Here is a 13,482-nt window from a genome sequence, read left to right as displayed (position 1 = left end):
CACTATGTGCCAAAGCAGGGGGTCTGCAGATGATCACAGGACTAACCTCCCCTTCGGAAGCAGGCTCCCTCCGCTGGAGTTTTAATGGTTACATAGCCTTACGGAGCTGGGCAGGACCCCACAGTAGGACCTGGACAAACACTAATGCCACCATTTCCAAGAGGAGCTAGTGAGAATTCATCTGGCTGCCACACACTATTGAGGACCCAGGAGAGGGCCCAGGCATGCCCTGTCCATGGATGATGCCCAGAGTCAATCCCTGGTCTCCAGGCCTTGGGCTATCTTACTCGGATGAAAATCCTAGAGGACGACCATTGTTAAAGGCAGTGCACACCTCGGGCTCTCTGCAGGCCTTGAGGACCCGACAATCACAATTACAGACCTCCAAGATTTGCAAGATAAGAACATGCACAGGCCTGCAGGAGGAAAATACCATAATCTCATAAAAGGAGGGGACACATGGGCTTAAATGGAGAGAGGAACCATGAGCATACATAGAAATAGCAGTGCACGTGAGATTCAGGAGAATGTACAGAAGCTTACATGGAGAGTGCACACAAGATGGCAAAGAAACCATGTATTCAGGCACACGTGGAAAATCGCACATGGTTCACACAGAGACAGCACCCGGGGACTCATGTAGAGAGATGCACAGGGGCTCATATGAACAGATGCACACAGGCTCCCATGGGAAGATGCACACGGGCTCCCATGGGGAGATGCACACGGGCTCCCATGGGGAGATGCACACGGGCTCCCATGGGAAGATGCACACAGGCTCCCACGGGGAGAGGCACACAGACTCCCATGGGGAGATGCACACAGGCTTCCATGGGGAGATGCACACTATTCCTGGGGACCAAAAATGCCTCTCAACCAACTCCCCCATTTAAGAAGAGTGACCCGGGAAGGTCCAAGACTTTTCCCCGCCCACCCTGCCAGCGCAAGTCACCTCTAGGACTACAGACCAGGATCATCCGACAAGATGTGATTTTTTTCTTTTGGCCTTCTTTAATTTCAAAAGAAACTAAGAAAAAATTTCTCCCAAGACCTTTCCAACCTGGTGTACGAGCAGGACAAGGAGCACCCTGAAGTCAAGTTTTGAAACTTTGAGGGTATTTCTCCAAAGGCCACCTGAGAGCTGACAAAGGAGAGGCAGATCTATTTACTCCAGATTGTGATTTCAGAAGAATGACCAGCTCAGAAGCCAAGCACGCACCTCCACGGGGCTCCGGGGAGTCCTCTCTACACTTGGCCATGCTTCTCCCTCAGGACACTCAGGAGCGCTCCCATCTCTCTGTGGTAGGGAGCCCGTCCCTGGCCACCTCGCTCTCAGCTACTCCTCCTTTGCTTTGCTTACTGGTGTCTAGGCTAAGGGGGATTCTGTTGTTCACGTTTTGTTTCTTCATTGTCTCTCTCTCCTCTAGAATGTTAGCAGAAGGAGGGTAGGACGTGACTCTCCCGTGTGCATGGCTCTGATCTAAGTACCTCAAAGAAAACCTGGTACATAGTACACGTTCAGTCAACGCTGCTAGAATAAAATAATGATAAACAAACTCTACGCCTAAATGCACATACTGTGCTGTTTCCAGAGGCTATATTAGAGGAGCTATGATATTACATTAAAAAAATTCTCTGGGGGGGTTCCCAGGAAACAGTGTTCTTATGTCCTGATAACTCACTACTGTTCGTGAAACAGTAATCAGAGAATGACAGACTGACTACTGAGAGATTAAGGAAGAGGAAACAGGCATTAATTTCTCTTTGAGACCTTGTCACAGGTGAGACATTCCTCTGAGAGCCGCTCCTTCCAAAGCCCATCCTCCCTCAGTGACACCCCGCTAAGCAAATGCCTTGTCCCTGAGGAGCGGGGCGCTGCGGGGCGGTCATGTGCCTTAAGTGTGCAATTGTCATTTTCCATATAGATCCCAAGACTCCTGCCTGGAGCACATTTGTAAATGATTCAGAGATGATGGAAAATGACATGAAACCACAGTCCTTCATTTTCCTGACAACCTGTCCTAAAAACAAACTCAATCCGTTACGGTGGTCTTTGAGATCACTCCGCTCTTGGATGGTTGTGTCAACACCAGGGCAATCTGGGATGTATCAGTAACGTCGGTCATTCCAAGAAGCCTGCTTTTGCTGGAAGCTACGGTAGCCTTCTACAGCGGGTCTTCAGTAAACATTCCCTGGGCGGCAGGGTTCCTCCCAGAGGGGCCGTAGAGGGGAAGAAAAGCCCCGAGTGGGAAGTCACGGCCAGCTCACCCCCCAGAACGGCCCTGACAAGCTCTTTGTTCCAGTCAGCCTGAGCGAAAGGCATGAAATTGGTTATCTGGGCAGGTCTCATTACCCACGATGTAAAATATATGTTTAACACACTCCATTTTATCAAATTGGCTGCTACGGTCACCTAGAAACCACTGCCCTTGAACATCCAGTAAGCAGTCTGATCATTTCCATGAGTTTTAAATCATGCTGAAGGAGACTAAGCAAATATCCAAACACCCAGCATTTATGGAAGCAGAATACCCGTCACATCTTCATGAGACGTAGACGTTGAGATAGGAAGTTGCCGATCTTAGCAACTTTAGGCAGCGGTCAGCCTTTGTCTCTGAGTCTGCTGTGTCCTTTTGCACCTCCTCCCCCACACCACACACACACACACACACACACACACACACACACACACACACACACGCCATTCACACTCTAAAAAGCCTCTCCTGACAATAACCTCTTTAATAATGCAGCATGGAGCAGAGGGCTAGAAATTATCTTGTTGTTCTGCCTGAACCCAAGTGACAGGAGAAAATATTTCCCAACCCTCACATCCTTGAGATGCTAAAACTTGATTTGCAATTAGTTTGGTGCTGAATACAAGTGCCCAATGGAATGGCATTGTAGCAAGACTGATGATTCTACTGCGCAAAACCATAAATAGCACACTTACTTAAGACGATTTGAATGCAGAACAAAAGGTACCTTAGAAATAACCATCCAGCTAACAAAACCACATCCCTGAGTGGGTAGGTCTGAATTTAATGAAATGATGTAAAATGTGTGCTTGAAATGTCTAGGAGGCTTGGAATGTACTCCATTCTCTTGGGAATAGTTTGGGTTTGCATTACTAATTAATAGAAGTTCCCAGTGAAGTTGTGTGTGTGTGTGTGTGTGTGGTGTGAGTACTCTAGAAATGCCCACACCAAAACACACAATACCAGAAACTGCATTTCTCTGAAAATGAATGCCATTAATTTGTAACATCCGGCATGCAAGATCTGGATGTAAGCACGAGAATTAAGAGGCTGCTTGTGGAATCCAGATGGCCAGGGTTCTGTAGTGATCACTTTCTTTCCATCACTGCCAACCTCTGCATGCAGTTATCTAATGCGGAGTTCACAGAGAATAACCCAGAAGCTAGAGGACCACAGGGACCCTCATCACACAAGCATGAAGACATAAAAACCCACTTGGCAAATGCAAAAGGAAAAATGAGATTACCTTTAAAGGGATTATGAAGCTGGCTAGGAAATGCTAAGGATATTCATACAAGCCTCTTGCTGGCTGTCCTTGCTCATAGAATGTTAATTCCAAATGGTGTTGGCGGGCACTCTCTCCAGATCCTTCAAAACATACAGATTCCTGACACATAGGCATGAGGGTTAAATGAAAAATCAATTTACAGTTCTCATGTGAGGCGAAAAAAAACTTCAGGGACTACAACAGTTAACAAAGAGAAGTGACAGCTTAAATTTGAATTTGCAGAGCACCTTGCAAATTGTTTGCACAGATGTGACATTATTTACATGATAATTTCATGCTTCTCAGCACACAGAGGAAAATAAAACTTGTTAGATGACATAATGGGACCATTAATCCTATTAATGGATTAAGGGTTGCTTCTAGAACCTTCCTGTTGCTTCATCATCTTGATATAATTGGCAATATTGCTCTCTCTGCATTCCATCCCCTACTGCGAAAGGCAAGTCAGAAAGAAAACAAGTTTGCTACCTTGCCTAAAAAAATAATGTTTACTAGTGTCAAAAATGTTTGAGGCACTAAGGTGCATTTACAGTTCCCTCTGAAACAACACGGGGTTGAGCTGCCCAGGTCCACTGAGAAGTGGATCTTTTCTGATAACGACAGAACAGGGCTGTAAATGTATTTTCTCTTCCTTATGATTTTCTTAATATTTTCTTTTCTCTAGCTTATTTTATTGGAAGGACACAGTATATAATACATGTAACATACAATATATGTGTTAATCGACTGGACTGTTCGTGTTATTGGTAAAGCTTCTGGTCAACAGTAGGCGATTAGTAGCTAAGTTTTGAGAGAGTCAAAAGTTACATGCGGATTTTCCACTGCAGGGGGTGGGGGGTGTTGTCTGTGCCCGATTCCCCTCCCCCCACACACTGTTCAAGGATCAGCTGTATCTGGAATAACCTCCAGCCAAAGTATTAAGAAACGTTTTAGGACTGAAACACTTTCCGCTCATGGAAAGAACAGAATACAGAGCTTTGTCTACAATACTCATTTCAGCAACCACCAAAGAAATAAGCATATATCAGCCACAAAACCACTAAGCTTCTTTAACGTGACGTTGCTACTGTTCATTCAGACTGCGCTGAATCAGCTCCATTTCAGCGGCGATGCTCCAGAAGCAAGAAATGATAGATCACAGTTGCGGTGAGCTCCGCTACGAAAGCACAGGAGGAATTCTCCTCCGTCCGCACTCGCATGTCATCACTTACTTGCAATTTCGGTAGAGGACTCTCCAAACTGGGAAAGATGAGGAGGCCGCGGGATAGATTCAGATTCAAGAGATTTGAGCCTCACCCTCCGCCCTGAAAAATACTCCATGTTGTCCATCCCTAAATAGAATGGTGGCCCCACCCACACACGCCCAGGCGCAAAGTGCCCGGGTGAACCAAAATTACCTGCCTGTGAAAAATGGCTCCCCGTACATCAGCATCTATCCATTCTGGCCTTCTTTGCCTCTGCCGTTTGTCTTGATTTTCATTTAGAGCTGGGCACTCCAGGCACACTCCCTCACAGTCATGGGTGGGTGTGTACTGTCCTTGTCACCCATGGAGCTACACAGGGGAAAGAAATTACTTATTGATTTTCCTTTCCATGGAATGGTGTCTTGAACCAGGTCAGTAATGCATGCGGCCCCAGGACTGGGAACATAGACGGGACGCCAGCCGGGGCTCTCCTGCTCACCGCTCAGCCCTTCTGAGCACAGGTCCCGCCCAGGATCACCAGCGTCCAGCTCTGTTGGTAAGAGAAAGTATGCACCTCAGAAGTCGGAAGAATGGACCAAAAAGGGTATTCTCCCATCTGAGCAGTGGAAATGGCGTGATGTGAGCTTTGTTCTACTTCTTTATGCTGAAGGAGGTTTGGGATGGCTCATCCAGAACGGAGGCTGCAGCGTGGACAAGCAGGGACGGGGGAAACAGACAGAAGGGTAGAAATGGATCAGGAGCAGACACACGGAGTGGGCAGGACCTGCGTGCCATAGTAGAAGATAAAGCTGGGTATGGGGGTGGGACCAACAGACAGAGAGTCCTTCATAGCAGGCCGAGGGGTTCATGCTTTTACCTGGGAGTGGCAAACTGCCTCATGCACCAAATCTGGCCCACCACCTATTTTTGTAAATCAGCTCTCATGGGATCGCAGTCTCCCACCTGAGACCAAAGTGACCCAGCCAGTGGCCCAGGTAAACCTGTGTCTGTAGGAGTGAAAGCTGCATATCTGGGGGAAACTGAGTCACACAACAGCTCAATCACATCCAGGGAGCCCCAGGGGCACCCTCTGTCTTTGCTCCGCTTGGCCCCATCCCACTGGCACTGTAGGGGATGGCCCTGATTCATCCTTCTCATTGTTGTGACAAACCCTCTTCTTGCTACCAAGACTCTCTTTGATCACCAGCTTCTTACTCAGAACACACTGGAAGTTCAAAATGGTTGGTTGGTGATACTAACTCTTTGAAATGATTATAATAAAATCCAGTTTTAACCTCTTTCTCAAAACCGTATTTTAATTTTGTTCAAATGGTCTGCTCTACATAAGAGATACAGTAATCTCTGAACAAAACAGTTTTTAAAAGTAATCTTTCTGACTACCCTATGCTTCTATATTAAGCTTTTGCTATAGCTTATTGGAGAAGTAAACAAGCATCAATGCAAATCAGGTTATGCTTGGTTATAGTTAAAGTAGAGAAATAACCAAGGGACACCAGAAGCTGAAATGAGTCATGAGCTTTTCTAAAAACAAAATAAAATAAAGAGGTAAACTCAGAAAACTTATAATTGGGAAATCTCTAAGGACTTTACAGGCAAAGTGTATTACAGATTTATTTTTCCTTCTGGGCTTTGCTACTTGGGAAACCCAAACTTGTTAATGCAGATGAGCAGATGTGTCCTGAGCATCCACGTCGACACCAGCCTTGGCCAGCCTGAGGCCATTAGCGATCTGAAATGCAGGTCTGCTACGAGCACTCATTGGACTTTTATTATGAGATATTCATGGTGAATCACAAAAGAGCATTTTAATCATAATCTCTATAAAACACATTGATAATAAGAAAAATAGCCACCAAACTGCAGCTTAGACCTTTATTTATTTTCCAAAGGCACTCCAAGGTAATTACACATTTGGCAGGTTAATATTAAATTCAAATTTAACAAGTAAGATTAGCTTTTATAACATCATGAACTGACAATTTCTTGTACTCACCATATGATGATTCATATGGTATTGGAGCCAGTGGGTGCATCCCAATACTGCCTCCTAGTGGTACTGTAGCTTAATTACAGGAACAGTGTTCTGAAAAACAGTTCTTTGAAAAATGAAACATCGGGTGATTACAAACACCGTGACATTAGGCCAGGTAGCCCTGATGTCTGGGGTGACCGAACACCCATCACTACCCTTTGAGAGAGCCTACTGTGAGCTCAGTGCTGAACTAAGAAATAAAATTACCACCTAGAAAATGTAGCTTTATTAATATGCAAATTCAGATTATCAAACCACATTATTAAACTAGAAAAGAAGGATGTGGTACAATCAGGTGCTGTTAATTCAACCTACACAGCTTTTCCTTTACCTAGAATGACAATACCAGACTATTGAGACAGCTTGGCATTAAGTGTGCACTGGAAACCACACCCGCTTGAATTCTCGGAAACTGGTTTAAGAAACTGATTGGCCCATTCCCCCCCCCCCAGTGACCCCTGAGTTTTTCCACCCTGACAATTGTGGTCATGCAAAACCTCCAGAATGCTTCATGCCAAATGTCCAGCCCAAATCCCTTTTGGGTACTTCAGGATCCGATTCAAATCCCACCTTCAAAATACCTTCCTTCTCTCTCGAAACTAAAGTGAGCTCTTCTTCTAACTATTAGGTTGGCAATAATGAAACAGATAGCCCTTTTTATGGTAACCACCTCTACCCCTTTATGCTTATATTACATCATTTACTCCCTTTACTCACCTGTCACAAGCTGTGATTACCTCACCAAGCTCTGTTTTTGTTTGTTTACTGTTTGTCCCCATAGAATGGATACCTCCTGAGGCCAGGGACCTAGCTGCTCTGCTCACTACTGAATATCTCGCTCCTTGCAGTGTCTAGCACATGGTAGATGCTGAATAAATATCTGCCGAATGAATAAACATTTAGTGTTGCCGAAGGTATTACAGTCAGTCCTACACTTGCTGGTAAGATGGTACAAATTATTTAGGGGACAATTTAGCAATATGAATCAAACTTCATTATGCAAACAGAGTAGTAAAATACAAGATATAACCCAAGGGTTTATCAAGAAAATGGAAATAAATGATGTGAATCAAACAATAATATGCTATGCAGCCATCAAAAATGATGATGTTCATCTATATTTACTGACGTGAAAAAAATGTCCATGACATATAAACTAAAAAAAAAAAACATAAATAAAAACAAACAAACCAGGGTTCACAACACCATGTGTAATGGTTAATTCTATGTGTCAACTGGGCTATGGGGTGCCCAAATATTTGGTCAAACCTTATTTTTCATGTTTCTGAGTCTGTGAGAGTGTTTTTCGTTGTTTGGTTTTATTTTATTTTAGATGAGAATAACATTTAAATCAACCGACCTAAGAAAATGCTGATCACCCTCCCTAACATGGGTGGGCCTATTCAGTCAGCTAAACCCCTGAATAGCACAAAAAGGCTGAACCACCCCTGGTAAGAGAAAATTCTTCCCACCTGACTGCCTTCAAATGGAGACACTGACTTTTTTTCCTGCCTTCAGACTCAAATTGAAACATCAGCTCTCCCTGGTTTTGAGCTCTCCCACTGGCCCTCCTGGTCCTCAGGTCTTCAGACTCACACTGGAACTAAACCATCAGCCGTCCTGAGTCTCCAGCTTGTCAACTCATCCTACAGAGCTCAAGACCCGCCAAACTCCGTAATGCATGAGACAAGTCCTCTGATTCTGTGATCTCTCGATATTGATGTATCTCTTTGCTAACTCTCTATACAGACAGAGACAGATATAGATACATCTTATCGGTTCTGTTTCTCCAGCCAACCCTAATACAGCACGGATACTAGAATCTCATGTTAAAATATTACAACTGGGTAGATTTAGTTGTGGTGCGCTGACTGCAGTGTGTCCCAATTGAATGTTCATGCCTCCCTGCTTCCATTCTCTTCCAGAATCCCTCTCATGCTGACTCTAGGTATGCTTAGCCACTTAACTTAATTTTTACCAGTGGGACAACAGCAGATATGATAGAAGCAAAAACTTGAAACATATTCGCATGTTGGCCTTTGCCTTTCTGTTGCTCCTGAAACCTGAGGCTGCTGTGTGAACCAGCCCAGGGTCATCTGCAGGAGTAAGGAGAAGCCACTGAAGAAAGGCCCCAGATGTCCCACCTGTGCTGGTCAAGGCCAAACCACCAGCTGACGGTGAGGTCATGTGAGACTGGACTGCGCCAGAACTCCCCAACTGAACCCAGTACAAATGGCCAACCCGAAGAATCATGAGCTACATAAATGCTGATAACAATAAACAATAAATAAGTAAATGCTTGGTATTCCAAACTACTAAGTTTGGGGATGGTTTCCTATAAAGCAAACAATAACTAATAGATTATAATGGAACAAAAAACCTAGAAGTTTATATTCTAAATTGTCAATAGCGGTAATTTCTGTGTAGAGATCATAGATGACTTTCATCTTTACATCCTGTTTATGAGAATGTATTATGTCTATGAGCACAGAAAAAATAAAAACACATTTTTGTTTTAAAAAATTAATTCTTTAAAAGGGATTTCTCTCTTCTGAGATTTCCTGCAGTAATTATTATTTGCACAACTAATACTCTGATTAGTTATAAAGTGTTTTGATATCTTGAACTGATCTTCAAGGGTCTCCCTGTTATTTGACTATGGGAGTAGAACATGCTGTTGTATGGATTAGTGGGTGTGCGTGTATCTTCCATAGGTATTAAACATAAAACCGGCCTATAGCATGGAATCATAGATGGATTCTTTACTTTGATTTGAAATCACTATTTTATATATATTTTTTAAGATTTTATTTATTTATTTGACAGAGAGAGACACAACGAGAGAGGGAACACAAGCAGGGGGAGTGGGAGAGGGAGAAGCAGGCTTCCCGCGGAGCAGGGAGCCCGATGTGGGGCTCGATCCCAGGACCCTGGGATCATGACCTGAGCCGAAGGCAGATGCTTAACGACTGAGCCACCCAGGCACCCCATGAAATCACTATTTTATATGAACAAGTAAGGCAGAGTCTGGAATGGAATAGCTTCAAGAAAAAGAGAGTCCCTAGCAACGTCTATGTTTGAAATTAATGAGTTGCCTGAAAAGCCAATACTCGTGAGTCTGGTACCGTTGCATCTCCCCATGCCCGGAAGCTAACAGCTTCCTTTGGTTACACCATGACTCCACGCTTCAACTGCCAATTTCAAGTTTAACTCGGATTGATTTAAACAACATATATACATACAAACCAGTAAATTCAACAAATCATGAAAAGTTGGAACACAAATTTGAAGTTCAGTTATAGAGGTAACCTGGAAAGCGGATAGTTTTTAAAGACGATACAATAAATAACATGGGGGGGAAAAATGGGTACACCAAAAGAGTCCAAATGTAAGACAGATCATTCTCAACTTTCATTTTTAGACAATATAACAAAGAGACCAAAAGTTATCCACCTTCAACCAAGTTAATAAAGAAATATATAGGGGCGCCTGGGTGGCTCAGTCATTAAGCATCTGCCTTCCGCTCAGGTCATGATCCCAGTGTCCTGGGATCGAGCCCCGCATCGGGTTCCCTGCTCCGCGGGAAGCCTGCTTCTCCCTCTCCCTCTCCCTCTCCCCCCACTTGTGTTCCCTCTCTCGCTGTGTCTCTCTCTGCCAAATAAATAAAATCTTAAAAAAAGAAGAAATATATAGAAAGCAGGCATCATGCAGCTTTCTTTGATTTTCCCAAAAGACTCCCTGTACACTTTTAAGAGCGAGATGATACAGAACAAAATAGATGATACAAGCGAGGCAAGAGGTAGATTAGAAACTGAAGCAAGACCACCACTGCCTTCAGCTGCAAGAAGGTCGCTGGGCTGCCTTGGGGAGTGCCCTTACCTACCGTAAAGCTAAGTGGCTACAACAAGGATCGGAACCCCGGGGTTCTAAACTCTGCTGGCAGCACTCAAATGGTAGTGGGAAGAATGAGGAGCTGTGTGAGCAGGTTTCAAAGACTTTGAATCATTTAGGTAATTGGGCCAGCAGATGGCAAATGTGGTTCATTTTGCAAGACTGAAATAATTAGTCTGGGAGAGAGAAGCTAATCTAGTAATAATGATCTTCTGCTTATGTAGCATTATTTTTTACAAAGCACCTTTCACCACAAGGCTCCCACAGCACCTCTGTGAGGATCGTGCGCGGTCTGCTAAGATGCCAGCAGAGGTGGAAGAGGCATCGAGGAGAAGTGTAATCCGCACAACTGGGGCCCCAGATGAGGGAGGAGGGGGCGAGCAAGGGAGAAGCCGGAAAACCCCAAAGTGATTGATTCACCAAATAAAGATATCTTTTGGACACTCATCTGAGAGAATTCAACCAGCAGAATATTTGCTGGATTCTGAATGTTGACTCATGAAATATTAGGGTACTATTTCCTTGGGGTAAGATTTAAAGTATGTATATACCAGATATCAAGGTTTTTCTCTAGATGAAGGTTTAAAGAGATTAGCTTTATCTTATTAAAATGATGAACACACACACACACACATACACACACACCCCTCAATTGGCCAAATGAAACTTTTCAATTTTGAGAGTAATTCCCAAGATTGAATAGGTGATTTGGTGAAAAGGAGTCCCAGGGAGAATAGAGAGAGCATTGTTCTTTAAATCCCTCCCTCAGGAGAATACTTCCCTCCTTTCTTCCCTACCCCCTCGCCACCACAGCCCCCTTCCCCACCCCTGCTCCCACCCTCCCAGCTCTTGGTCAACAGAGGGTGTTAGATGTAATTGGGGGCAGCACAGCTAGACTTTCGTGCATTAAGAACCAGTTCTCTAGTCCTGCTCATGACCCCTTCACCGGCCACCTCATGTAAGCAAACATGAGCCTCTGGAACATCTTGAGAGCCTGGATTTTCCATCCACCTAAAACACATTGACATCACCTACCACAGATCAAGTATGGCTTAGCGTGAGTCGGGAGCAAACAGCCTGCTTACATGGCATGTCAAGAGATCAGAAGCGCAGAGAACAGGGACCGTGGAACTTGCCTTGTGTGGCTTTCGAGGCACTGGAGTTACAAATTCCAAAAGCTCAGCAGTTAAAAACGCAGCGTCTCTTGCTCATATAACCAGGGCAATTATTTACACTAATCATCTCTCCCGGGGGTAGATGGGAGAGCATCCAACTGAGTCTACAATCATACTGCTATTAGAATGAGGGACTATCTGGGTCTCCAAAACCGGGGGGGAGTACCAGTCTTGGGGGTGCTGTGATTCTTGTTTCCACCTACCTGGGGGCCATCCTATTGCTAGAAGGTCAGATCCAAGTCAGACCTCAGCCCCCCTCACAGTGAAGTCACCCTGAAAAGAAAAGATCTGAACTGTTAGTATTAGACTTCAAGCAACCTGGGTCTGTGTCATGCAGATTCCAAGCCCTCATACTATTTACTTCCCCCCAGCCGCTTCTCAACCACATCAGCCATCATTGCATACAACTCCAGACATCATATTTCAAGGGGGACATTGACAAATGGGGGTTCGGTCAGTGGGGTGACATGTTTGGTGAGAGCCCCCTGGAACCAGGTGACTTAAAGAGAAATTCGCAGAATTGGGGATATTTGTTTTTTAAATTGGGGAACTTGAAGTGTGTTAAGGTGTGATCATACATAAGAGAGATTCAACTTAATCTATTTGTATAACTTGGAGCAGTGCTGCCCAGAAAAAAAATATAATGTAAAGCACATGTAAAATTTTAAGTTTTCTAGTACCCATACTTTTTAAAAGTAAAAAACAAAAACAAAAACAAAACACGGTGAAATTAACTTTCTTATTGAGAACATTATGTTAGTTTCAGGTTAACAACATAATGATTTGGTATTCGGATATATTGTGACATGACCACCACTGTAAGTCTAGTTAACATCCATCACCATGCATAGTTACAACTGTTTTTCTTGTGATGAGAACTTGTAAGATCTACTCCCTTAGCAACTTCCAAATATGCAACATGGTATTATTAACTAGTCACCATACTGCACATTACATCTCATGACTTACTCATTTTATAACTAGAAGGTTGTATTGACATCGATTTTAATAACGTAGTTCATTAACCCAATATATCCAAAATATCATTACAGCCATGTAATCAATATTTTTTAAAAATTGAGTATTAAGAAATTCAATACTTTTTTCTTATTGTGTCTTTGAAATCCAACGTGTATTTGACACAATTCACACCAGCCACATGTGGCCAGTGGCTGCCTTATCGATCAGAGCAGATCTAGAACCTAAACTGGGCCATCATGTCCTAGACACATCTGTCTTCAGGGGCGCCTGGGTGGCTCAGTCAGTTGAGCATCTAACTTTGGGTCCCCTCATGATCTCAGGGTCCTGGGATCGAGCCTCATGTCGGATTCCTTGCTCAGTGAGGAGTCTGCTTGTCCCTCTGCCCCTCCCCCCCGACTTGTACTCTCACTCTCACTCTCAAATAAATAAATAAAATCTTTAAAAAAGAAAAAAAAAAAGGTCCGTCTTCAAAGTCCAGTGTGACCTGAGGCTCTTCCTTCCCTAAATGATTACGAGTCATAAATGTTTGTGGCTGATGGTAATTTCTCAATTGGCAAAAAATTTCTTCACAGCTCTTGTCTCTTTCCAACAAATGCTAACAAAGAGTCACCTGCTCCCAGATCCCTCTCTCCCTGCCATAAGCCACACTTTC

The sequence above is a fragment of the Neomonachus schauinslandi genome, chromosome 7, assembly GCF_002201575.2.
Source record: "Neomonachus schauinslandi chromosome 7, ASM220157v2, whole genome shotgun sequence".
Classification (NCBI taxonomy): domain Eukaryota; kingdom Metazoa; phylum Chordata; class Mammalia; order Carnivora; family Phocidae; genus Neomonachus; species Neomonachus schauinslandi.
Note: the sequence above shows the minus strand (reverse complement) of the source record.